This window comes from Oncorhynchus mykiss, chromosome 2, assembly GCF_057628025.1.
Source record: "Oncorhynchus mykiss isolate SJ-2025 chromosome 2, ASM5762802v1, whole genome shotgun sequence".
Taxonomy (NCBI): Eukaryota; Metazoa; Chordata; class Actinopteri; order Salmoniformes; family Salmonidae; genus Oncorhynchus; species Oncorhynchus mykiss.
In genome coordinates, this window is record NC_143023.1 from 96,710,756 (window position 1) to 96,738,314 (window position 27,559).

The window sequence follows — 27,559 nt, forward strand, 5'->3', positions numbered from 1 at the left end:
TGCAGCCTACTACAGTGAGATGCTTTCTACTACAGTGAGATGCAGCCTACTACAGTGAGATACAGCCTACAGCCTACTACAGTGAGATGCAGCCTACTACAGTGAGATGCAGCCTACTACAGTAAGATACAGCCTACAACCTACTACACTGAGATGCAGCCTACTACAGTGAGATGCAGCCTACAACCTACTACAGTGACATGTAGACTACAGCCTACTACAGTGAGATGCAGCCTACTACAGTGAGATGCAGCCTACAGCCTACTACAGTGAGATACAGACTACTACAGTGAGATGCAGCCTACTACAGTGAGATGCAGCCTACTACAGTGAGATACAGACTACTACAGTGAGATGCAGACTACTACAGTGAGATGCAGCCTACTACAGTGAGATGCAGACTACTACAGTGAGCTACAGACTACTACGTGAGATGCAGGCTACTACAGTGAGATACAGACTACTACAGTGAGATGCAGGCTACTACAGAGAGATGCAGACTACTACAGTGAGATGCAGCCTACTACAGTGAGATACAGACTACTACAGTGAGATGCAGCCTACTACAGTGAGATGCATCCTACTACAGTGAGATGCAGCCTACTACAGTGAGATACAGCCTACAGACTACTACAGTGAGATGCAGCCTACTACAGTGAGATGCAGACTACTACAGTGAGATGCAGCCTACTACCGTGAGATGCAGCCTACAGCCTACTACCGTGATATGCAGCCTACTACAGTGAGATACAGCCTACAGCCTACTACCGTGATATTCAGCCTACTACAGTGAGATGCAGCCTACAGCCTACTACAGTGAGATGCAGCCTACAGCCTACTAACGTGAGATGAAGCCTACAGCCTACTACAGTGAGATGCAGCCTATTACAATGAGATGCAGACTACTACAGTGAGATGCAGCCTACTACAGTGAGATGCAGCCTACTACAGTGAGATGCAGACTACTACAGTGAGATACAGCCTACAGCCTACTACAGTGAGATGCAGCCTACTACAGTGAGATGCTTTCTACTACAGTGAGATGCAGCCTACTACAGTGAGATACAGCCTACAGCCTACTACAGTGAGATGCAGCCTACTACAGTGAGATGCAGCCTACTACAGTGAGATACAGCCTACAACCTACTACAGTGAGATGCAGCCTACTACAGTGAGATGCAGCCTACAACCTACTACAGTGACATGCTTTCTACTACAGTGAGATGCAGACTACAACCTACTACACTGAGATGCCGCCTACAGCCTACTACAGTGAGATGCAGCCTATTACAGTGAGATGCAGCCTATTACATTGAGATGCAGCCTACTACAGTGAGATGCAGACTACTACAGTGAGATGCAGACTACTACAGTGAGATGCAGCCTCCAACCTTAACTCTCTACTATACTCTAGTATCTACTCTATTCTACACCAGTCTCTACTCTACTCTCTGCTATACTCTAGTCTCTACTCAACTCTCTACTCTTCTCTACTCTACTCTACTCTAGCCTTGTCTCTACTCTATTCTATTCTACACCAGTCTCTTCTCTACTCTACTCTAGTCTCTACTCAACTCTCTACTCTTCTCTACTCTACTCTAGTATCTACTCTATTATATTCTATTCTACACCAGTCTCTACCCTACTCTCTGCTATACTCTAGTCTCTACTCTAGTCTCTACTCTACGCTCTACTCTACTATATTTTAGTCTATACTCAACGTTCTACTCCAACCTCAACTCTCTACTATACTCTAGTATCTACTCTATTCTACACCAGTCTCTACTCTACTCTCTGCTATACTCTAGTCTCTACTCAACTCTCTACTCTACTCTACTCTACCCTTGTCTCTACTCTATTCTATTCTACACCAGTCTCTTCTCTACTCTACTCTAGTCTCTACTCTAGTCTCTACTCAACTCTCTACTCTTCTCTACTCTACTCTAGTATCTACTCTATTCTATTATATTCTACACCAGTCTCTACCCTACTCTCTGCTATACTCTAGTCTCTACTCTAGTCTCTACTCTAGTCTCTACTCTACGCTCTACTCTACTATATTTTAGTCTATACTCAAGTATCTACTCTTCTCTACTCTGCTATACTCTAGTATCTACTCAACTCTCTACTTTTCTCTACTCGAGTCTACTCTCTACTCTACTATACTCTAGTCTCTACTCAACGCTCTACTCTTCTCTACTATACTCTAGTATCTACTCTATTCTATTCTACACCAGTCTCTACTCAACTCTCTACAATTCTCTAGTCTCTACTCTGGTCTACTCCTCTCTAGTCTCTACTCAACTCTCTACTATTCTCTAGTCTCTACTCTGGTCTACTCTACTCTAGTCTCTACTCAACTCTCTACTATTCTCTAGTATCTACTCTGGTCTACTCTACTCTAGTCTCTACTCTAGTCTCTACTCAACGCTCTACTCTTCTCTACTCTACTCTACTCTCTACTCTACTATACTCTAGTCTCTACTCAACTCTCTACTCTTCTCTACTATACTCTAGTATCTACTCTATTCTATTCTACACCAGTCTCTACTCAACTCTCTACAATTCTCTAGTCTCTACTCTGGTCTACTCTTCTCTAGTCTCTACTCAACTCTCTACTATTCTCTAGTCTCTACTCTGGTCTACTCTACTCTAGTCTCTACTCAACTCTCTACTATTCTCTAGTATCTACTCTGGTCTACTCTACTCTAGTCTCTACTCTAGTCTCTACTCAACTCTCTACTATTCTCTACTCTTCTGTACACTTCCGGCGCCGACAGAGATGGCCGCCTCGCTTCGCGTTCCTAGGAAACTATGCAGTATTTTTTATTTTTTACGTGTTACTTCTTACGTTGGTATCCCAGATAATCTTAGGTTTCATTACATACAGTTGGGAGGAACTACTGAATATAAGAGCAACGTCAACTCACCATCATTACGACCAGGAATATGACTCTCCCGAAGTGGATCCTGTGTTTTGCCTTCCACTCAGGACAATGGATCGGTTCCCAGCCGGCGACCCTAAACAACGACGCCGTAAAAGGGGCAAGCGAAGCGGTCTTCTGGTCAGGCTCTGGAGACGGGCACATTGCGCGCCACTCCCTACCATACTACTCGCCAATGTCCAGTCTCTTGACAACAAGGTTGATGAAATCCCAGCAAGGGTAACATTCCAGAGAGACATCCGAGACTGTAACGTTCTTTGCTTCACGGAAACATGGCTCACTCGAGAGACGCTATCGGAGTCGGTGCAGCCAGCTGGTTTCTTCACGCTTCACGCCGACAGAAACAACCATCTTTCTGGTAAGAAGAGGGGCGGGGGGGTATGCCTTATGATTAACGAAACGTGGTGTGTTCATAACACCATACAGGAACTCAAGTCCTTCTGTTCACCTGACTTAGAATTCCTCACAATGAAATGTCGACCGCATTATCTACCAAGGGAATTCTCTTCGATTATAATCACAGCCGTATATATTCCCCTCCAAGCAGACACATCGATGGCCTTGAACAAACTTTATTTGACTCTAGGTAAACTGGAAACCACATATCCTGAGGCTGCATTGATTGTATCCGGGGATTTTAACAAGGCTAATCTGAAAACAAGACTCCCTAAATTCTATCAGCATATCGTTTGTGCTACCAGGGCTGGTAAAACCCTGCATCATTGTTATTCTAACTTCCGCAACGCATATAAGGCCCTCCCCCCTTTCGGAAAAGCTGACCATGACTCCATTTTGTTGCTTCCAGCCTACAGACAGAAACTTAAACAAGAAGCTCCCGCGCTCAGATCTGTTCAACGCTGGTCCGACCAATCTGATTCCACGCTTCAAGACTGCTTCGATCATGTGGATTGGGATATGTTCCGCATTGCGTCCAAAAACAACATTGACGAATACGCTGATTCGGTGAGCGAGTTCATTAGAAAGTGCATTGGCGATGCTATACCCACAGCAACGATTAAAACATTCCCAAACCAGAAACCGTAGATTGATGGCAGCATTCGCGTGAAACTGAAAGCGCAAACCACTGCTTTTAACCAGGGCAAGGTGACCGGAAACATGACCGAATACAAACAGTGTAGCTATTCCCTCCGCAAGGCAATAAAACAAGCTAAGTGTCAGTATAGAGACAAAGTAGAGTCGGAATTCAACGGCTCAGACACAAGAGGTATGTGGCAGGGTCTACAGTCAATCACGGATTACAAAAAGAAAACCAGCCACATCGCGGACCAGGATGTCTTGCTCCCAGACAGACTAAACTTTTTTGCTCGCTTTGAGGACAATACAGTGCCACTGACACGGCCAGCTACAAAAACCTGCGGGCTCTCCTTCACTGCAGCGACGTGAGTAAAACATTTAAAGGTGTTAACCCTCGCAAGGCTGCAGGCCCAGACGGCATCCCCAGAGCGTCCTCAGAGCATGTGCAGACCAACTGGCTGGTGTGTTTACAGACATGTTCAATCAATCCTTATCCCAGTCTGCTGTTCCCACATGCTTCAAGAGGGCCGCCATTGTTCCTGTTCCCAAGAAAGCTAAGGTAACTGAGCTAAACGACTACCGTAGCACTCACTTCCGTCATCATGAAGTGCTTTGAAAGACTAGTCAAGGACCATATCACCTCCACCCTACCTGACACCCTAGACCCACTCCAATTTGCTTACCGCCCCCAAAGTTCCACAGACGACGCAATCGCAACAACACTGCACACGGCCTTAACCCATCTGGACAAGAGGATGTGAGAATGCTGTTCATCGACTACAGCTCGGCATTTAACACCATAGTACCCTCCAAACTCGTCATCAAGCTCGACACCCTGGGTCTCTACCCCACCCTGTGCAACTGGGTAATGGACTTCCTGACGGGCCGCCCCCAGGTGGTGAGGGTAGGTAACAACATCTCCACCCAGCTGATCCTCAACACTGGGGCCCCACAAGGGTGCGTTCCTGTACTCCCTGTTCACCCACGACTGCGTGGCCATGCACGCCTCCAACTCAATCATCAAGTTTGCGGACGACACTACAGTGGTAGGCTTGATTACCAACAACGACGAGACGGCCTACAGGAAGGAGGTGAGGGCCCTCGGAGTGTGGTGTCAGGAAAATAACCTCACACTCAACATCAACAAAACAAAGGAGATGATTGTGGACTTCAGGAAACAGCAGAGGGAACACCCCCCCATCCACATCGACGGTACAGTTGTGGAGAAGGTGGAAAGTTTTAAGTTCCTCAGCATACACATCACGGACAAACTGAATGGGTCTACCCACACAGACAGCATTGTGAAGAAGGCGCAACACAATCGAGAGCATCCTGTCGGGCTGTATCACCGCCTGGTACGGCAACTGCTCCGACCACAACCGTAAGGCTCTCCAGATGGTAGTGAGGTCTGCACAACGCATCACCGGGGGCAAACTATCTGCCCTACAGGTCACCTACACCACCCGATGTCACAGGAAGGCCATAAAGATCATCAAGGACAACAACCACCAGAGCCACTGCCTGTTCACCCCGCTATCATCCAGAAAGCGAGGTCAGTACAGGTGCATCAAAGCAGGGACCGAGAGACTGAAAAACAGCTTCTATCTCTAGGCCACCAGACTGGTAAACAGCCACCACTAACATTGAGTGGCTGCTGCCAACACACTGACTCAACTCCAGCCACTTTAAAAAGGGAATTGATGGAAATTGATGTAAAAAAATGTATCACTAGCCACTTTTAACAATGCCACTTAATATAATGTTTACATACCCTACATTACTCATCTCATATGTATATACTGTACTCTATATCATCTACTGCATCTTGCCATCTTTATGTAATACATGCATCACTAGCCACTTTAAACTATGCCACTTTATGTTTATATACCCTACATTACTCATCTCATATATATACTGTACTCTATACCATCTACTGCATCTTGCCTATGCCGTTCTGTACCATCACTCATTCATATATCTTTATGTACATATTCTTTGTCCCATTACACTTGTGTGTATAAGGTAGTAGTTGTGGAATTGTTAGGTTAAATTACTCGTTGGTTACTACTGCATTGTCGGAACTAGAAGCACAAGCATTCCGCTACACTCGCATTAACATCTGCTAACCATGTGTATGTGACAAATAAAATTTGATTTTGATTTGATCTCTACTCTAGTATACTCTAGTCTCTACTCAACTCTCTACTATTTTCTTCTCTAGTATCTACTCAACTCTACTCTGGTCTACTATACTCTAGTCTCTTCTCAACTCTCTACTCTACTCTGCTCTAGTCTACTCTGGACTACTCTGCTCTAGTCTCTACTCTGGTCTACTCTGCTCTATTCTCTACTCTGGTCTACTCTGCTCTAGTCTCTACTCTGGTCTCCTCTGCTCTAGTCTCTACTCTGGTCTACTCTGCTCTAGTCTCTACTATGGTCTACTATACTCTAGTCTCTTCTCAACTCTCTACTCTACTCTGTTCTAGTCTACTCTGGGCTACTCTGCTCTAGTCTCTACTCTGGTCTACTCTGCTCTAGTCTCTACTCTGGTCTACTCTGCTCTAGTCTCTACTCAACTCTCTACTCAACTCTACTTTACTCTATACTGATTCTAAGGGGGTTGGGTTAAATGCGGAAGACACATTTTAGGTGAATGGATTCAGTTGTACAACTGACTAGGTATCCCCCTTTCCCTTTTACTTTCTGTACTATATTCTACTCTTCTCTACTCTACTGTAGTCTACTCTAAACTAATCTCTACTGTACTCCACTTTACTCCTTGTAGTATCAGCATGAGGGCTTAATGACTTCCAGTCCAGGCCATTTCCTGTCTCTATTTTCTGCTTCTCCACTCAGCCTGCTTCTCTCTCTTTCTGTGTGTGTGTGGGTGTGTACATGCATTGGTGGGGTTGTGTGTGTATCTGAATGGGACTTGACCTGTGGCATGCCAGTCTGCTCAGCAAGGCCCCAGTCCCTAGAGATAGGGCTTCCACGTACACCACTAAAACCCAAAGACCTCCGAGCTCCCAAATGTCTGTCTGTCTGTCTGTCTGTCTGTCTGTCTGTCTGTCTGTCTGTCTGTCTGTCTGTCCCTAGAGATAGGGCTTCCACGTACACCACTAAAACCCAAAGACCTCCGAGCTCCCAAATGTCTGTTTGTCTGTCTGTCTGTCTGTCTGTCTGTCTGTCTGTCTGTCTGTCTGTCTGTCCCTAGAGATAGGGCTTCCACGTACACCACTAAAAACCCAAAGACCTCCGAGCTCCCAAATGTCTGTCTGTCTGTCTGTCTGTCTGTCTGTCTGTCTGTCTGTCTGTCTGTCTGTCTGTCTGTCCCCAGACATGCCAATAAGCCTCTAGCTGATCTAATCTATACAGAGCCAGGAAGCTCAGCAGAACGTTGTTCGCAGACCCGACACACACGCAGACCCAACACACACACGCAGACCCAACACACACACACAGACCCGACACACACATGCAGACCCAACACACACGCAGACCCAACACACACACACACACAGACCCGACACACACACGCAGACCCGACACACACACGCAGACCCGACACACACACGCAGACCCGACACACACACGCAGACCCGACACACACACACAGACCCGACACACACACGCAGACCCAACACACACAGACCCGACACACACACACAGACCCGACACACACACAGACCCGACACACACACGCGCTCTGACTCTGGCATTGACGTACAGATAAGATACAGATACGCCACCAGACCAACTAACTAAACCGTTGAGGAATCTCCTGATAAAGACCTGTGTGTGTGTGTGTGTGTGTGTGTGTGTGTGTGTGTGTGTGTGTGTAGGTACTCCAGATGCTCAACATATGGTCATACTATCATCAAGCTATCTGTTGCTAAGGTTAAGGTTAGGATTAGGTTTACGTTAGGGTTAGGTTTAGGTTTAGAGTAAGGGTTAGGGTTAGGTTTAGGTTTAGAGTAAGGGTTAGGGTTAGGTTTAGGTTTAGAGTAAGGGTTAGGGTTAGGTTTAGGTTTAGAGTAAGGGTTAGGGTAAAGTTTAAGCCTAGCTTTTTATAATCTACTGCATTATTGACCAAGTTAACAAAGTCAGGTCAGGAGAGTGGGTCAGGCTTACAAAAGGCTTGAATGAGATTAATTGTAGAATTTATTCCTTTGCATTCTGGGGGATAAATTAAGTGTGACAGCTCAGGCGGTGGTATCGGGCCTTTATGAGTAGGCTGGAGGCAGGCTCCTGTGTTGAGTGTACAAGGTGTTGACTTAGTGTGTATCTAAAATAGCACCCAATTGTCTATTTTGTCGAAGGCACACAGGGTATAAGGTGCCTGTTAGGAAACACTGTAGTTGACCCACAACCCCGTGTCAAAGGTCAAAGGTAATGCACTATCTAGGGTACAGACCAGGTGCGTTTTCACAAGGCCTCTGGTGGAATGGGGTTTTAGGATGGGGCTTTGACAGAATAAATTAGTGAACACTCCAGTCTGACACTCAGCATAACAGAGGGAACACTGAACAGACTTTAACTGCTGCCCAGACCCCCCTCCCCCCAGGGTTGTTTAACTAACCCCCCAAAAAAAGCACAACAGCATCTACATCTAGTAGACTCTAGAACCCTGACAACAGCATCTACAGCATTCTATATCTAGTAGACTCTAGAACCCTGACAACAGCACAACAGCATTCTATATCTAGTAGACTCTAGAACCCTGACAACAGCACAACAGCATTCTATATCTAGTAGACTCTAGAACCCTGACAACCGCACAACAGCATCTATATCTAGTAGACTCTAGAACCCTGACAACAGCATCTACATCTAGTAGACTCTAAAACCCTGACAACTGCACAACAGCATCTACATCTAGTAGACTCTAGAACCCTGACAACTGCACAACAGCATCTATATCTAGTAGACTCTAGAACCCTGACAACAGCATCTACATCTAGTAGACTCTAGAACCCTGACAACAGCGCAACAGCATCTACATCTAGTGTACTCTAGAACCCTGACAACAGCATCTACATCTAGTGGACTCTAGAACCCTGACAACAGCATCTACATCTAGTAGACTCTAAAACCCTGACAACAGCACAACAGCATTCTATATCTAGTAGACTCTAGAACCCTTACAACAGCGCAACATCATCCATATCTAGTAGACTCTAGAACCCTGACAACAGCACAACAGCATCTATGTTTAATGTTTACATACTGCTTTACTAATTTCATATGTATATACTGTATTCTACTCTATTAATTTTGTCAATGCCATATTATTTATAGATACATTTCCTAATATTTATATTTTTCTTAATTCCATCATTTTACCTTTAAATTTGTGTGTATTGTTGTGAATTGTTAGATACTACTGCACTGTTGGAGCTAGAAACATAAGCATTTCACTACACCTGCAATAACATCTGCTAAATATGTGTATGTGACCAATACCATCTGCTAAATATGTGTATGTGACCAATGCAATTTGATTTGATTCGATCTGATGTCTTGTAGGCTTCCGTGAAAAGGGTTGAATAGAGCACTATGTCTGGGCTCAAAAACCAGACCAAAACAAATGATACTTGGCGCTAAAGAAAAAGGTGAATCAGATGGTATGTGGAACAAAACAATGTATGTCTGTGCTTTAAACATCTATGTATATTCTGTTCATGCTTTTTCATACATCATTTGACTTGACCGTTTGCGAAACCTGCACTCCGTAGTTACCGTAGTTACCGTTGGAATGTTAGAATGTTCTACGGCAGTACTGCTCAATGGGCTTAGCAAACATTTGGGACCAACACAAATTACTGCAATTAATGTTTCCATTTTGTAATCAGAACTATCTCCATCAGCAGCAACTGCTGTTTTCTCAGAGATAAGGCAGGCAATTTCAGATATAAAACACGCTATTTCAGCACCAATTTTCCTGTACCTCATACTAAGGAGAAGAAAAAAAAAGAATTTCAGACAGTCTATATCAGGGTTTGATCAACAGAAGGATCTGCTTAGTGGTCACTGAGAAATCTGAACAGTAAGTTAGGGTTAAGGTTGTGAGAAAAGGTGGATTAGTGGGTCATTTATAAATAACTGTCCAGTGAAAATCTCACTTTTAACAGTTTATTTTCCGTTAACTCATAACCAAATAATGTTTTTTTGAACCGTTTGGAGATAATGGGAAAATTGTTAGACCAAAAGGTGAGTACATAACAGTTCACTTGACTGAATCCAAACATTACACTGTCGATTCGATGTGCATTTTACATTTTAATGTACTTTTCACCGCATTTGTTGATAACGAAATCTGAAAATATTCTAGAGACATTCAGTAGCATGATAAGAATATTCCTGGAAAATGTGGGGTAGGTGCAACATAAGACATACAAATTACAAGTGTTTTGAGTGAAAATAATTACTGGGGTGTCTTCAAGTGGCCACACACACCTCTCCAAAGTGTGCACACTTCCTAATCAATTTCAGGACTCAAAGAAGAGCCTTCAACTATAAGGTGTTTTTAAGCTCTCCTAGATGTGCCGTTGAGGAACTAGAGAAAGCACACTTGGCATTTGTTTCGTTTGGAACACAACCCTGCATCCCCGACAATCACATAATTACTGTTTACGCAACCCCAAAAAAACGGCCCATTATAAATCGCAATCTGGGTCAGATGGGGTATGATTTGACAGCTTATTCTATTGCCAACATGACTAGCTAAGTTATAAAATATGATCTTACAGTGTAAAGCTTTCACAAGGAAACTCCGAGAAACAGATGGTCATTTTGGTGCACGTAGAAGGGAGTCATGTCTGCATTCAGGTAGGTGCGTGTACCAGAGCACATTTTCATCACAATTAACAAACAGACTCATTCTGTTGAGAACACCCCCGGGTATGGACCCCGGGTATGACCCCCGGGTATGACCCCCTGGTATGACCCCCGGGTATGACCCCCTGGTATGACCCCCGGGTATGACCCCCGGGTATGGCCCCCGGGTATGACCCCCGGGTATGACCCCCTGGTATGACCCACATGTAATTTTGTAACTGTACATCATACATTGTGATTGTCAAGGTTGACTGTATGTAACATGAGTTTAATGATTTGGAGATCCCACATAGCCTGGTTCCTCTCTAGGTTTCTTCCTAGGTGTTGGCCTTTCTATGGAGTTTTTCCTAGCCACCGTGCTTCTACACCTGCATTGCTTGCTGTTTGGGGTTTTAGGCTGGGTTTTTGAACAGCACTTTGAGATATCAGCTGATGTACGAAGGGCTTTATAAATAAATTTGATTTGATTTGATTTAGATGTGGGGCTCCCGAGTGAAGCAGTGGTCTAAGACGCTGTATCTCAGTGCTAGATCGGTCACTGCAGACACCCTGGTTTGAATCCAGGCTGTATCACAACTGGCTGTGATTGGCAGTCCCATAGGGCGGGGCACAATTGGCCCAGCGTTGTCCGGGTTTGGCCGGTGTAGGCCGTCATTGTAAATAAAAAACGTTTTCTTAAACTGACTTACCTAGTTAAATAAATAATGTTTAGTGTGAAGTGGATGTTTGGCTCTGCTTCTGTGACATCAAAGTGGTATTTATTATAATCCTCAGTGTCTCATCTTTCAAAATACATCGAGTCCTCTTTAATGTACAGCGTTTCCCTTCACTCAGACAACAACAAATGTGCAAAAGTTGCCCAATTAGCAGGAGGGATGGGGGCAACTTGTTGTAGCGTGCAGTGCTCAAGTTCAGAACGTCTGTCAGTCAAAACCCAGACAGCGCTGTGAAGCACAGAGCCTGAGCTCTGACGTCATTTGTAGCATCTTACTGCACAGTCACTACATTCCAATTTAGGCGCTTATTAGTACCCAAATCTTCAATTTTCAAGGAGTACAGTGATGAAGGTAAAGAGCTTGAGCTGCTGTTACCGAGGTAATTTCCTAAGAATGGTGAACACTATTCTTGAAATGTGGTGACTACTGACCAGACCACTGAGTAGTCACCTCCAGCTGCAGCTAAGAGGACATTTTCTATCAAAGATTACCTAAATATCCCAATTCTGGCTCCAAACCCCCTGAAAGCATTTTAGGACTGTTTTCAGGAGAAGTGATTTGGATGAAGTAGGAGTTTATTATGACATTAAAAAATCAACTACTCTATACTTTAAATATTTATCAAACATTTCAGTGGCTTCTTTCTTCCGTCAAACAAACAGGACTTGTAATGGACTTAAGGGAGATCACTGATTAAAAAGATAGGTTATTTTATTTGGAAAATGTTACTAATTTAAGATTAAACAGAGACAGACGTAGTTCCCAGGAGATTTGGATTTGTGTCCATGGAACAGTAGTAGAAATGTTTGGTTTATTTTCACAAGGAGGAGTGAGACAAATTCTTTTTGAACTGATGCCACTGTTTCCAAGGAGACCACTTGGTCAACAATGCTGTGTTTTAAAATGTCCTCTTTCAAAAAGTAAAAAATTCCACATTTTACACAGCGACAGACTTTGGACAGGGTTGAAAGTTCGGCGTTATCTGGTTCTGACATCACTGACAGTTAAAACGGAAATGGGGTGAATTACCATTACCAGAGACCACAACTACTTTGAGGGAGATTATGGATCTGAAGGAGGTGGCTTGGGAAGAAAAGCAACATAATGTCTAGTAGGGAATGACGAAGGTGGACTAATTGCATTCTGCCCCCCCCCCCCCCCCCCTCTCTACTCTATATAGCCTCTCTACTGTATATAGCCTCTCTACTGTATATAGCCTCTCTACTGTATATAGCCTCTCTACTGTATATAGCCTCTCTACTGTATATAGCCTCTCTACTGTCTATAGCCTCTCTACTGTCTATAGCCTCTCTACTGTATATAGCCTCCCTACTGTATATAGCCTCTCTACTGTATATAGCCTCTCTACTGTATATAGCCTCTCTACTGTATATAGCCTCTCTACTGTATATAGCCTCTCTACTGTCTATAGCCTCTCTACTGTCTATAGCCTCTCTACTGTATATAGCCTCCCTACTGTATATAGCCTCTCTACTGTATATAGCCTCTCTACTGTATATAGCCTCCCTACTGTATATAGCCTCTCTACTGTATATAGCCTCCCTACTGTATATAGCCTCTCTACTGTATATAGCCTCTCTACTGTATATAGCCTCTACTGTATATAGCCTCGCTACTGTTATTTTTCACTGTCTTTTTACTGTTGTTTTATTTCTTTACTTACCTATTGTTCACCTACCTTTTTCACACTATTGGTTAGAGCCTGTAAGTAAGCATTTTACTGTAAGGTCTACCTACACCTGTTGTATTCGGCGCACGTGACAAATAAACTTTGATTCGATTTGAATTGATAGTCTTTTTCCACTAGTGTTGGTAAACCATCGAGCAAAACTGGCAAAAAAAACTGTCATTCGTACCAGTTCTGCCCACCGGGGAACCTCTGTGTCACAGATAACAATGGCAACCAGATTTCACCCCTGTGGCCACGCTCCACTTGATACTCATTGACAAGTCAGTGACCATGTTAATTAAGAAGTGCATCACATGTATAATTGAATTCAGGCTCAAATAAATAGCATCATTCATTTTTTTTTAAAGGTTTGAGTGTCAGGGGGTATCTTCCATGGTTTGGAACATGCCCCCAAATAAAACGTACTTTGTACCTAAGACCAAGAGCAGAGGGGTTAAGGACATCCGTAATACACGTATACACTCGTTGAGAAAAAGGATTCCAAAGGAGTTCTACGCCTGTCCCCATTGAGGAACACTTTTTGATTCCAGGTGGAACCCTTTTTGGTTCCAGGTGGGACTCTTTTGGTTTCCTCTATGTTAAGGGTTCTACATGGAACTCAAAAAGATTCTACCTGGAACCAAAAGGGTTATACCTGGAACCAAAAAAGGGTTCTTCTATGGGGACAGCCGAATGGGGACAGTTATTTTGCAGAATAACACTGGAGTGATAAATGATCAGATGGTCATGTACAGGTAGATATATTGGTGTGCAAAAGAGCAGAAAAGTAAATAAATAAAACAGTATGGGGATGAGGTAGGTAAAAATGGGTGGGCTATTTACCGATAGACTATGTACAGCTGCAGCGATCGGTTAGCTGCTCAGATAGCAGATGTTTGAAGTTGGTGAGGGAGATAAAAGTTTCCAACTTCAGCGATTTTTGCAATTCGTTCCAGTCACAGGCAGCAGAGAACTGGAACGAAGGGCGGCCAAATGAGGTGTTGGCTTTAGGGATGATCAGTGAGATACACCTGCTGGAGCGCGTGCTACGGGTGGGTGTTGCCATCGTGACCAGTGAACTGAGATAAGGCGGAGATTTATCTAGCATGGACTTGTAGATGACCTGGAGCCAGTGGGTCTGGCGACGAATATGTAGCGAGGGCCAGCCGACTAGAGCATACAGGTCGCAGTGGTGGGTGGTATAAGGTGCTTTAGTGACAAAACGGATGGCACTGTGATAAACTACATCCAGTTTGCTGAGTAGAGTGTTGGAAGCAATTTTGTAGATGACATCGCCGAAGTCGAGGTTCGGTAGGATAGTCAGTTTTACTAGGGTAAGTTTGGCGGCGTGAGTGAAGGAGGCTTTGTTGCGGAATAGAAAGCCGACTCTAGATTTGATTTTCAATTGGAGATGTTTGATATGAGTCTGGAAGGAGAGTTTACAGTCTAGCCAGACACCTAGGTACTTATAGATGTCCACATATTCAAGGTCGGAACCATCCAGGGTGGTGATGCTAGTCAGGCGTGCGGGTGCAGGCAGCGAACGATTGAAAAGCATGCATTTGGTTTTACTAGCGTTTAAGAGCAGTTGGAGGCCACGGAAGGAGTGTTGTATGGCATTGAAGCTCGTTTGGAGGTTAGATAGCACAGTGTCCAAGGACGGGCCGGAAGTATATAGAATGGTGTCGTCTGCGTAAAGGTGGATCAGGGAATCGCCCGCAGCAAGAGCAACATCATTGATATATACAGAGAAAAGAGTCGGCCCGAGAATTGAACCCTGTGGCACCCCCATAGAGAAATATTGAATGATGGCTTATCAATTAAATATTTAACCATACAGACACACATACAGCTTTTTCTATTTTTTTTTTATTTTTGACTGTACATTTGTTTGTGTGTAACTCTGTTTTGTTGTTTTTGTCGCACTGCCTTGCTTTATCTTGGCCAGGTCGCAGTTGTAAATGAGAACTTGTCCTCAATTGACCTACCTGGTTAAAGAAAACGAAATACCATATTTACATAAGTATTTAGACCCTTTGCTAGGAGACTCGAAATTGAGCTCAGGTGTATCCTGTTTCCATTGATCATCCTCGACATGTTCAAAATGTTTACAGGAGTCCACCTGTGGTAATTATTCCTAACTTTTGAGTTACTTTACAACTACCTAGCATGTTAGCTAACCCTTCCCCTAACCTTAACTCTTTAACCTGGGTGGCAAGGTAGCCTAGTGGTTAGAGCATTGGACTAGTAGCCGGAAGGTTGCAAGTTCAAACCCCTGAGCTGTCGTTCTGCCCCTGAACAGGCAGTTAACCCACTTTCCTAGGCCGTCATTGAAAATAAGAGTTTGTTCTTAATTGACTTGCCTAGTCAGGTAAAAAAAATACTAGCCGCCTAGCTAGCATTAGCCACCTACCTAACATTAGCTGCAACAAATTTGAATTCGTAACATATACTAGCTTTGGGAAATTTCTAACATATTGTCATTGCAATTCATAACATATTGCACGATTTGTAACATCATACAAATTCGTTGTAATTCGTTACATGACATGGATGATGGCTATCCACAAATTAATACATACTATACAAAATGTAATATATCATATTAATTAGAGTGTTTACATTTCCTGTGTTACATCTAAACCTGAGTCAAAATCAAATAAAATCTAATTGTATTTGTCACATGCACCGAATACAACAGTGAAATGCTTACTTAACCAACAATGCATTTAATGAAAAATAAGTGTTTTAAGAAAGTATTTACTAAAATAAACAAATAATTAAAGAGCAACAATAAAGTAACAGTATACATAGGCTATATACAGGAGGTACCGGTACAGAGTCAATGTGCATGTAGGTAGAGGTAAAGTGACTACGCTTAGAAAATAACAGAGTAACAGCAGCGTACAAATGAAAATAGTCCTTGTAGCCATTTGATTAGATGTTCAGCAATCTCATGGCTTGGGGGTAGAAGCTGTTAGGAAGCATTTTGGACATAGACTAGGCGCTCCGGTAACGCTTGCCATGCGGTAGCAGAGAGAACAGCCTAAGGCTAGGGTGGCGGAAGACTTTTTAGAGAGGTCCTGGATGGCAGGAAGCTTGGCCCCAGTGTTGTACTGGGCCGTACGCACTACCCTCAGTAGTGCCTTACGGTTGGAGGCTGAGCAATTGCCATACCAGGCGGTGATGCAACCAGTCAGGATTCTCTCGATGGTGCAGCTGTAAAACTATTTGAGGTTGTGTCGTCGGCAATGCAGTTCTGAGTGAACAGGGAGTAGAAGAGGGGACTGAGCACGCACCCCTGAGGGGCCCCTGTGTTGAGTATCATGGCAGATGTTTTGTTACCTATGATTACAACCTGGGGAAGGTCTGTCAGGAAGTCCAGGATCCAGTTACAGAGGGAGGTGTTTAGTCCAAGGGTCCATTGCTTAGAGATGAGCTTTGAGGGCACTATAATGTTGAGCGCTGAGCAGTAGTCAATGAATAGCATTCTCAAGTAGGTGTTCCTTTTGTCCAGGTGGGAAAGGGCAGTGTGGAGTGCAATAGAGATTGCATCATCTGTGGATCTGTTGGGGTGGTATGCAAATTGGAGTGGGTCTAAGGTTTCTGGAATAATGGTGTTGATGTGAGCCATGACCAGCCTTTCAAAGCACTTAATGGCTACAGACATGAGTTCTACGGGTCAATTAGGCAGGTTACGTTTGTGTTCTTGGGCACAGGGACTATGGTAGTCTGCTTGAAACATGTTGGTATTACAGACTTGGTTAGTGACAGGTTGAAATTGTGAGTGAAAACACTTGCCAGTTGGTCAGCGCATGCTCGGAGTACACGTCCTGGTAATCCGTCTGGCCCTGCGGCCTTGTGAATGTTGACCTGTTTAAAGGTCTTCGGATAAGGAGAGCATTATCGCTCAGTCGTCCGGAACAGCTGATGCTCTCATGCATGCTTCAGTGATGCTCACCTCAAAGCGAGAATATCAGTATTTTAGCTTAGCTTGTGTCACTCGGTAGCTCGCGGCTGTGCTTTCCTTTGTAGTCCATAATAGTTTGCAAGCCACATCTGACGAGCGTCGGAGCCAGTGTAGCATGATTCACCAGTAGTTCTGTATTTACTAACCACTGTTTGGCGGTTCATCTGAGGCCATTGCGGGATTTTTTTATAAGAGTCCGGGTAAGAGTCAGCTCCTCAAAAGTGGCAGCTCTATCCTTTAGCTCAGTGCAGATGTTGCTTCGGGTTAGGGTACGTACGTACGGTCACTGTGGGGACGACGTCATCGATGCACTTATTGATGAAGCCAGTGACTAATGTGGTGTACTCCTCAATGTCATCGGAAGAATCCCGGAACATGTTCCAGTCTGTGCTACCAAAACATTCCTGTAGCTTAGCATCTGCTTCATCTGACCACTTCCGTATTGAGTGAGTCACTGGTACTTCCTGCTTTCATTTTTGCTTGTAAACAAGAATGTGGAGGATAGAGTTGCAAAATGGAGGGTGAGGGAGAGCTTTGCACGCCTCTCTGTGTGTGGAGTAAAGGTGGTCTAGGGTTTTTTTTTTCTCTGGTTGCACATGCTGGTGGAAATGAGGTAAAACGTATTTATGTTTCCCTGCATTAAAGTCTCCGGCCACTATGAGCGCCACCTCTGAATGAGAATTTTCTTGTTTGCTTATGGCCTTATACAGCTCGCTGAGTGCGGTCTTAGTGCCAGCATCGGTTTTGGTGATAAATGGACAGCGATGGACAATATAGATGAAAAGTCTCTTGGTAAATAGTGTGGTCTACAGTTTATCATGAGAGACCTCAAAACCTCAAGACTTCCTTAATATTAATATTAGATTTTGTGCACCAGCTGTTATTTACAAAAAGACACAGACCGCAACCTCTTGTCTTACCGGAGGCAGCTGTTCTATCTTGCTGATGCAGCATAAACCCCGCCAGCTGTATGTTATCCATGTCGTCATTCAGCCACGACTCTGTGAAAGATATTACAGTTTTTAATGTCCCATTGGACATTAAATAGGAGCTCATCCAATTTAATATCCAATGTTTGCACGTTGGCTAATAGAATGGATGTTAGAGGCGGATTACCCACTCGCCGTCGGATCCTTACAAGGCACCCTGACCTAAGTCCTCGATATCTCTATCTCTTCTGCATGCAAATGACGGGGATGTGGGCTTCGTCAGATGTCTAAAGTTACTCCTTTGTGTCCGACTCGTTACAAAAAAACATTGACGCCCAGTACGAGTTGAGAAATCGCTGTCCTGATATCCAGAAGCTCTTTTCGATCATACGAGATGGTGGCAGAAACATTATGTATCCACTAAGTTACAAATAACGTGAAAAAACACAATAGCTTAGTTAGGAGCCCGTAAAACATCAGCCATCTCCTCCAGGGCGTCATTCTAGATAGTCCAGATTGCTGTTTCACGCAGCAGAGCATTTCTTCCACTGGGTAATGCAAATGGTAATGCATATTAGGGTGGTAGGGAGGCGAGCCAGCAGACAGCGGGTTTCCTGTTTGAATCCCAGGTCCGACGGGAAAAATCCTAGATGCCATTGCTTACCATTTTACCCTTGAGCAAGGCACTTAGCTTCCAGAACAGCAGCTCCCAGGCGTCCAGTGTGGTGGCAGTAAGGCTAGTGTAGTTTTTGGTGCCCTTTGAAAGCACCAACTGAAAAAAAAAATAACACGACGACTTCTCAACACAGATGTTGAAACATTTATAAATCGATGGGTACTACATCAACATATGAGAATGTATGAGCAGAAAATAACCCCAATACCTACTGTCAAATATAGTGATGTTATGGGACTATTTTGCATCCACTAGTCCTGTAGGCCATTGTTAAGGTCAGCGGCATCATGAACTTTATCCAATACGAGAACATTTTAGCCAAATACATGGTTGCCTCTGCCAGGAGGCTGAAACTTGGCCACAAGTGGATCTTCCAGCAAGACAATAACCCATAGGACACCTCAAAATCCCCAAAGAAATGGTTGGTTTGACACAATATCAACATTTTGTAATGGCCAATCTCAGCCTCCGGACTTGAAACCCATTGAAACCTGTGGTTTAAATCAAAGAGGACAGTCCATAAGTGTAGATGAAGAATATCAAGGAACTAGAAGGATTCTGTATGGAAGAATGGTCTAAGATCCCTCCCATTGGTCACACCACGCCATTTCAATGTGGACATGTGGGTATGATTTAACTTAGATTTGATTTAGATTTTGATTTGATTTAGTCCTATTCTTTATCTTAGATTTGATTTAGTCCTATTCTTTAACTTAGGTTTGATTTAGTTATATTCTTTAACTTAGATTTTTGGTTGAAATTGAGACATGAATCCAACATATTAATGATTAACTTGAAGATTACATCTGAAATTCATCAAAGTTTGAACCCCTAGGCCTGTACAGTAAGTTTAGTCCATTTTTTTGTTAAACCCTGGGATGAATTGAAAGAAAAGCTGTTGATGACTTATAGGCCTAAATAGTATCATTAGTGATATAATAGTATGGTCACATTTTATTTGCTCTGTTTAATCTACCCTTTGGAATTACTTCAATAGCAACAGTGAATACATTTAGTTATTAAGAGATCTCTCAATAATCATTATCACGATAGCACATTGATAGTAGCCAGTGGCAAATATCAAAGCTACGGTAAGCAGGGCTGGGCTTGGGCTTGGTTAAAACCCTGAATGGGATGGGATGGGACACCAAATGAATATCTGTAGATAGATCAACTCTTCGGTAGGAGGTGTTTTTTTTCCCGAAAGTAGAAATAACGTTAAAGATCTGACGTTGTTTCAAAGGTACAAATTCTACATATTTTATGCAAGATTTGTCTATGTTGAAAATTGGTCACTATGGTGACATAATCTCGTGTTTGAAATTCCACCCTCAAAACAGCAGTTGATTACTTTTTTCAAAATGAATACATTGTCCATGTACAGTCGTGGCCACAAGTTTTGAGAATGACAGAAATATTAATTTTCATGAAGTCTGCTGCCTTAGTTTGTATGATGGCAATTTGCATATACTCCAGAATGTTATGAATAGTGATCAGATGAATTGCAATTAATTGCAAAGTCCCTCGTTGCCATGCAAATGAACGGAATACCAAAAAACATTTCCACTGCAGATAAGCCCTGCCACAAAAGGACCAGCTGACATCATGTCAGTGATTCTCTCGTTAACACAGGTGTGAGTGTTGATGAGGACAAGGCTGGAGATCACTCTGTCATGCTGATTGAGTTTAAATAACAGACTTGAAGCTTCAAAAGGAGGGTGGTGCTTGGAATCATTGTTCTTCCTCTGTCAATCATGGTTACCTAAAAGGAAACACGTGCCGTCATCATTGCTTTGCACAAAATGGGTTTCACAGGCAAGGATATTGCTACCAGTAAGATTGCACCTAAATCAACCATTGATCGGATCATCAAGAACTTCAAGGAGAGAGGTTCAATTGTTGTGAAGAAGGCTTCAGGGTGCCCAAGAAAGTCCAGCAAGTGCCAGGACCATCTCCTAAAGTTGATTCAGCTGCGGGATCGGGGCACCACCAGTACAGAGCTTGCTCAGGAATTGCAGCAGGCAGTTGTGAGTGCATCTGCACACACAGTGAGGCGAAGGCTTTTGGAGGATGGCCTGGTGTCAAGAAGGGCAGCAAAGAAGCCACTTCTCTCCAGGAAAAACATCAGGGACTGACTGATATTCTGAAAAACGTACAGGGATTGGACTGCTGAGGACTGGGGAAAAGTCATTTTCTCTGATGAATCCCCTTTCCGATTGTTTGGGGCATCCGGAAAAAAAGCTTGTCCGGAGAAGACAAGGTGAGCGCTACCATCAGTCCTGTGTCATGCCAACAGTAAAGCATCCTGAGACCATTCATGTGTGGGGTTGCTTCTCAGCCAAGGCAGTGGGCTCACTCACAATTTTGCCTAAGAACACAGCCATGAATAAAGAATGGTACCAACACATACTCCGAGAGCAACTTCTCCCAACCATCCAGGAACAGTTTGGTGATGAACAATGCCTTTTCCAGCATGATGGAGCACCTTCCCATAAGGCAAAAGTGATAACTAAGTGGCTCGGGGAACAAAACATAGATTTTTCGGGTCCATGGCCAGGAAACTCCCCAGACCTTAACTTCTCTAGGATAGCATTTGCAATTTTGGATGAAAAGCATGCCCAATCTCAACTGCCTGCTACTCATCCACAGAAGATACACAGAGGATAAGATATGCATATTATTAGTTGATTTAAATAGAAAACACTTGTATGTTTCTAAAACGGTTTGAATCATGTCTGTGAGTATAACAGAACTTATGTTGCAGGCGAAACCCCGAGGACAAACCATTCAGATTTTTTTTTTTTTGAGGTCACCCTGTTTTCAATGAGCTTTCATTGGGAATCCAGATTTCTAAGGGACTTGCTTGCAGTTCCTACTGCTTCCACTGGATGTCACCAGTCTTTAGAAATTGGTTGAGGTTATTCCTTTGTGTAATGAAAGAGTGTCACTTCATGTGTACTGTTTGATAGAGGAGCAAGACCAGAAAGCATGCTTGAGTTTGTTTTCTTCCTGTATTGAACACAGATCATCCCGTCTTCAATTTGATCAATTATTTACTTTCAAAAATACCTAACGTTGTATTACAAAAGTAGTTTGAAATGTTTTGGCAAAGTTTACAGGTAACTTTTGAGATATTTTGTCATCACGTTGCGCAAGTTTGAAGCAGTGTTTTTCTGGAACAAACGCGCCAAATAAATGGAGATTTTGGATATATATGGACGGAATTATTCAAATAAAAGGACCATTTGTGATGTTTATGGGACATATTGGAGTGCCAACAGAAGAAGCTCGTCAAAGGTAAGGCATGATTTATATTTTTATTTCTGCGTTTTGCAGGGTTGAAATGTTTTCTCTCTTTTGTTTACTATGGTGCTGTGCTCAGATAATAGCATTGTTTAATTTCGCCGAAAAGCCTTTTTGAAATCTGACATGTTGGCTGGATTCATAACACGTGTAGCTTTAATTTGGTTTCTTACATGTGTGATTTCATGAAAGTTAGATTTTTATAGGAATCTATTTGAATTTGGCTCTCTGCAGTATCTCTGGCTTGTGGCCAAGTGGGACGCTACCGTCCCACATATCCCAGAGAGGTTAATCACACTGAGAACTTGTGGTCAATCCTCAAGAGGCGGGTGGACAAACAAAAACCCACAAATTCTGACAAACTCCAAGCATTGATTATGCAAGAATGGGCTGCAGTCAGGATGTGGCCCAGAAGTTAATTGACAGTATACCAGGGTGGATTGCAGAGGTCTTGAAAATGAAGGGTCAACACTGCAAATATTGACTCTTTGCATCAACTTCATGTAATTGTCAATAAAAGCCTTTGACACTTATGAAATGCTTGCAATTATACTTCAGTATTCCATAGTAACATCTGACAAAAGTATCTAAAGACACTGAAGCAGCGAACTTTGTGGAACTTAATATTTGTGTCATTTTCAAAACTTTTGGCCACAACTGTAGATTCCATGTCACAAGACTTTGTTAAATTATGCTGAAACATTAATATAAACGTATGCATATTCGTATACACAGTACATAGCTCAGTATACAAATAATTTATTTTATACAGTCCTTTTTGCTCATCTTAATCAAGGGTGTCAATAATTTCAGACCCCACTGTATATGTGACATGTCATTCGAAGCTAATGTCACCTTATTATCATGGTGCAGGGCACAATTATGATTGTGCTATCGTGCTCTGGGTTCCGTGGTTGACATGCCACTGTGAGGTCAGCTAGGCAGAGAGCCTTGTGTAAATAGTGTTTTTTGTTGTATTTTTGTATTTAAAAAAAAAATGGTGGGGATGGACTACTCTGGGGTTTGATCACTTATTTTGTGTGGTCTTGACTCTCAGAGTTGCAGAATTAGGATGAAAGGTCTACCCTTTTGGCTTATAGCTAGCCAGCTAGTTAGCTGTCTGTTTGGCTGTTTTAATTGAAATAATGCAGCCTTGGATTTATTGTTTCATCTGTGGGAAGAATAACAATCAAGGATTGTATACTGTATCCAGAGATGGCAGAGGAGTCTCAGGGACTGATGTAGTGCACGTTTCAGCAGCCGTGGGATCACCCAGGTGGGTGCTATATGTTCGGCAACGGAGGAGTGGGACCTACGGAGGAGTGGTACCTACGGAGGAGCAGGTCCTACGGAGGAGCGGTACCTACGGAGGAGCGGTACCTATGGAGGAGCGGGACCTACGGAGGAACGGTACCTACGGAGGAGTGGGAGCTACGGAGGAGTGATACCTATGGAGGAGAGGTACCTACGGAGGAGAGGTACTTACGGAGGAGCGGTACCTACGGAGGAGCGCTACCTACGGAGGAGCGGGACCTACGGAGGAGCGGGACCTACGGAGGAGCGGGACCTACGGAGGAGCGGGACCTACGGAGGAGCGCTACCTACGGAGGAGCGGGACCTACGGAGGAGCGGGACCTACGGAGGAGCGGGACCTACGGAGGAGCGCTTCCTACGAAGGAGCGGGACCTACGGAGGAGCGCTACCTACGGAGGAGCGGAACCTACGGAGGAGAGGTACCTACGGAGGAGCGGTACCTACGGAGGAGCGGGACCTACGGAGGAACTGACCTGCCGGAGAAGCAGATGTTGTGCACTCATGAAGCTCTCCGGGCCTGTTTGTCAGACTGTCTTCTCTCTGGCTGTACCATCGATGCCACCCTCCCGCAGAAGCTACACTTGATTTCCAATCAAAATTACCTCGACTCCCAGCCTTTTCATCATCTGAGCCAACTTGAGAGAAATTCAATCTCCCTCATCTTAATTTAGATGTGTTGTTTTGTTTTTCTCCATGCACTGTAGTGAACACATTGGAAATAAATCTCTGACTTTCCTGTGTTATTCCTGTCATGTTTTTTGAAAAAATCCCATATATACTGTGATTATATGTGTTTTTTTTAAATGGCATTGTGTTTTTTTTTTTAAATCTATCAATCAATCATGGCTGACATATCGTGTGATTCCCAAAATGGCACCCTATTTCTTATATAGTGCAATACTTTTTGTCCATAGCCCTATGGGCCCCAGTCAAAAGTGGTGCACTATAAAGGGGATAGGGTGCCATTTTGGCTGCAGCCCCTGCGTGGTTTCATGGTTGACATGCTGTCTGAAGTGCAGTCTCTGTAGCCTAATTAGCCACTACAGCAGCTGCTTTGAAAGAGGAGAATGTGGGGGCTTCCTCGGAGCAGGGCTCATTTCTTCAGAGCAGGGCTCATTTCTTCAGAGCAGGGCTCTGGCTTCTGATCTACAGAATGTAATTCCCTCTTTCATGAAGCCTCCTTTAAAAATGTGACTGTGTTGGCAAGACACTAGATAGAAGAAATGCTAAGAAGTGGTTGGTTGAGATTGGGAAACATCTTGCATCAGGTTTTGAGGTGGTTGGGATTGGGAAACGTCTCGCATCAGGTTTTGAGGTGGTTGGGATTGGGAAACGTCTCGCATCAGGTTTTGAGGTGGTTGGGATTGGGAAACGTCTCGCATCAGGTTTTGAGGTGGTTGGGATTGGGAAACGTCTCGTATCAGGTTTTGAGGTGGCTGGGATTGAGAAATGTCTTGCATCAGGTTTTGAGGTGGTTGGGATTGGGAAAAATTTGCATCAGGTTTTGAGGTGGTTGGGATTGGGAAACGTCTCGCATCAGGTTTTGAGGTGGTTGGGATTGGGAAACGTCTCGTATCAGGTTTTGAGGTGGCTGGGATTGAGAAATGTCTCGCATCAGGTTTTGAGGTGGTTGGGATTGGGAAAAATTTGCATCAGGTTTTGAGGTGGTTGGGATTGGGAAACGTCTCGCATCAGGTTTTGAGGTGGTTGGGATTGGGAAACTTCTTTAAGTGGTGACTTCTTCTATGATGCTTGAACATTGTATTTATTCTGTCCTTATTTGAGAAGACGCCAGATGATTTGACAATAACTATAGTGGTGGGTTACAAAACAATGACTGGGATTGGATCAGGTTGTGAAGAGTTGTCAACAAGGAAGGTGACCTCTTCAAGACTGGGTGTGGCAGGTAGCCTAGTGGTTAGAGTGGAGGTACGGCAGGCAGCCTAGTGGTTAGAGTGGAGGGGGCGGCAGGCAGCCTAGTGGTTAGAGTGGGGGGCGACAGGCAGCCTAGTCGTTAGAGTGGAGAGGCGGCAGGCAGCCTAGTGGCTAGAGTGGATGGGCGGCAGGTAGCCTAGTGGTTAGAGTGGAAGGGCGGCAGATAGTCCAGTGGTTAGAGTGTAGGGACAGCAGCGTAGCCTAGTGGTTAGAGTGAAGGGGCAGCAGGTAGCCTAGTGGTTAGAGTGTAGGGACGGCAGCGTAGCCTAATGGTTAAAGGGTTGGTCCAGTAACTGAAAGGTTGCAAGATCAAATCCCCGAGCTGACAAGGTAAAAATCTGTCCATAGGCTGTCATTGAAAATAAGAATTTCTTCTTAACTGACTTGCATAGTTAAACAAAAACAAGTTTGAAGTAGTATTGTCTGTCATGGAGAGAGTGTGGTGGATAATAAGTTGGAAGTGTCCTGATCTGTTGTACGAAACAACAAAGAAGATGACAAGGACTACTGTGATCATTGTACGAAACAACAAAGAAGATGACAAGGACATTTGTGATTCGTTGTACGAAACAACAAAGAAGATGACAGGAACTACTGTGATTGGTTTGAATAAACAACAAAGAAGATGACAAGGACTACTGTGATTTGTTGGACGAAAAAACAAATAAGATGACAAGGACTACTGTGATTGGTTGGACGAAACAACAAAGAAGATGACAAGGACTACTGTGATTGGTTGGACGAAACAACAAAGAAGATGACAAGGACTACTGTGATTACAATACAACAAAAATGACAAGGACTACTGTGATTGGTTGGACGAAACAACAAAGAAGATGACAAGGACTACTGTGATTGGTTGGACGAAACAACAAAGAAGATGACAAGGACTACTGTGATTACAATACAACAAAAATGACAAGGACTACTGTGATTGGTTGGACAAAACAACAAAGAAGATGACAAGGACTACTGTGATTGGTTTGAATGAACAACAAAGAAGATGACAAGGACTACTGTGTTTTGTTGGACGCAAAAACAAATGAGATGACAAGGACTACTGTGATTTGTTGGACGAAAAAACAAACAAGATGACAAGGACTACTGTGATTGGTTGGACGAAACTAGTGGTTAGAGTGTAGTGACAGCAGCGTAGCCTAGTGGTTAGAGTGAAGAGGCGGCAGGTAGCCTAGTGGTTAGAGTGTAGGGACGGCAGCGCAGCCTAGTGGTTAGAGTGAAGGGGCGGCAGGTAGCCTAGTGGTTAGAGTGTAGGGACGGCAGCGTAGCCTAATGGTTAAAGGGTTGGTCCAGTAACTGAAAGGTTGCAAGATCAAATCCCCGAGCTGACAAGGTAAAAATCTGTCCATAGGCTGTCATTGAAAATAAGAATTTCTTCTTAACTGACTTGCATAGTTAAACAAAAACAAGTTTGAAGTAGTATTGTCTGTCATGGAGAGAGTGTGGTGGATAATAAGTTGGAAGTGTCCTGGACAGATCTGTTGTGGGTGTCTTTTATGACGCATTAAATCGTTTTTGTCCTTCCTTGACAAGCCAGATGACAAGGACTACTGTGATCCGTTGTACGAAACAACAAAGAAGATGACAAGGACTACTGTGATCCGTTGTACGAAACAACAAAGAAGATGACAAGGACAACTGTGATCCGTTGTACGAAACAACAAAGAAGATGACAAGGTCTACTGTGATCCGTTGTACAAAAGAACAAAGAAGATGACAAGGACTACTGTGATCTGTTGTACGAAACAACAAAGAAGATGACAAGGACTACTGTGATCCGTTGTACGAAACAACAAAGAAGATGACAAGGACATTTGTGATTCGTTGTACGAAACAACAAAGAAGATGACAGGGACTACTGTGATTGGTTTGAATAAATAACAAAGAAGATGACAAGGACTACTGTGATTTGTTGGACGAAAAAACAAATAAGATGACAAGGACTACTGTGATTGGTTGGACGAAAGAAACAAAGAAGATGACAAGGACTACTGTGATTGGTTTGAATGAACAACAAAGAAGATGACAAGGACTACTGTGATTTGTTGGACGAAAAAACAAATAAGATGACAAGGACTACTGTGATTGGTTGGACGAAACAACAAAGAAGATGACAAGGACTACTGTGATTTGTTGAATGAAAAAACAAACAAGATGACAAGGACTACTGTGATTGGTTGGACGAAAC